This window comes from Arachis ipaensis, chromosome B09, assembly GCF_000816755.2.
Source record: "Arachis ipaensis cultivar K30076 chromosome B09, Araip1.1, whole genome shotgun sequence".
NCBI lineage: Eukaryota > Viridiplantae > Streptophyta > Magnoliopsida > Fabales > Fabaceae > Arachis > Arachis ipaensis.
In genome coordinates, this window is record NC_029793.2 from 98585098 (window position 1) to 98586717 (window position 1620).

Genomic DNA, 1620 nt, shown 5'->3' on the forward strand with positions numbered 1-1620 from the left:
TACCTTATATTAGATAGTAAATAAATATATAATGAAGGACAATTCAGGAAAATAATTTAAACAGAGAGAGAGAGAGAGAGAGAGAGTGTTTCAATTAGGACCCAAAACAAGAAAACAAAAATTATAAAAAGAAGGACTAAAGGTGTGGAAAAATATTAGAACTGGAATTCCATTATCATGCCATTTTTTAATATATACTTTTGTTAATAAAATCTGTTGGAGCTTTATTAGGTAATAGCCAATTAAGATGGTGCGACTGAGATTTGCACTTGTTTATATTAATTAATTAGCTTCACATGAGGCACGTATCTCTCTTAAGTGGGAAATGACGCATCAGCATGATATATATTTGTGTTTGTTGATTTTTAGCAAATTGATGGTGTTTGGATCATAGTTATTAGAATTGAACCGGTAATTAATTCGGTTATACAATTGGGTTATTAGGTCAATCAGTGAGTCACTAATTTACCCGATTGACCTGATCATAATTAAATAAAATTATAAAAATAAAATAAAATAAAAAATTAAAACTTAAAATATATGTTTTAATAAATATATTAATAACAATTAAATATCAATTTTTAGATTAAATTTAGTATTTGAATTCATGTTTAAAAAAAAATAAAAAATAAAATTCATTAAAAGTTAGTATATAATTATTTTTTGTTGCATATGTTAATGAGGAACGTGGTGTCAAAGTGGTATAGGAGAGGACCTTGCATGCAGCAGGTCTCTTGTTCGAACCCTCACCTTAACCTTCTTTCGAAGCTTCAAATCGGCTTGTTCTAGTCAAAAACATCATTTTCCGTGACTTGCGCTTTTTCTCTCCACCACTTCGCCTTCTTCGCAAAGTTACCTCTTTTCTCTTTGAATTCCTTCTACAATAACGCCTACAGTAACACCTTTAAATTCGACACTTTCGCCTTTGTTCGACTTTTCTCAAACCCTTGCTTCCTAAATTCCCCTTACATCAATCTCTCTTGCACAACCCTTATCCTTCACACTTCTTTCTTCTTTGCTCTGCAATGGCCGCTTCTTCATCTCATACTGCTGCCCAAGACAAGGGTAAAGGCCCCGTGATGGCACCACCAGCTCCACCAGCCCTCCATGTGTTGAATCAAGTCAATGATGAAGTCATTGACGACTCACAACTTCAAATCAATGATACCAGAATCCTAATCCCTTTCACGGTAGGTGGAGATACTCACTGTTTCATTGGGCCTATCGAATCTTTGGAAAGGGCAAATAAGAAACTACCTTTCTTTCCTAGTGCTCAAGGGGAGAATTCGTTGATCAACCAAGCCCTCGATATTTCTTTCTTCATCAATCAGAAACCTTTCAGAAATAATCCAAAGATTAACCCTCGAGGGACTGACTTCACAGCCTGGCATCAGCGCCTTGCTCCCACAAAGAGCGCTGCTTGGGGAGCTTTGGGGATTCAGGACCTTCTAAGACTTTCCCACTTCTCACCTTCAACGCTCGCTTGGATGATTGGAGCTGTAACCTGCTTTTGGAATAGAACTACCAACAATTTCCACTTTCCTTGTGAAATGATTGGTATGTCTCTTTTGGACGTAGCCGCTATTACAGGGCTCCCGATAAGTCTTCCAGAATTCACTT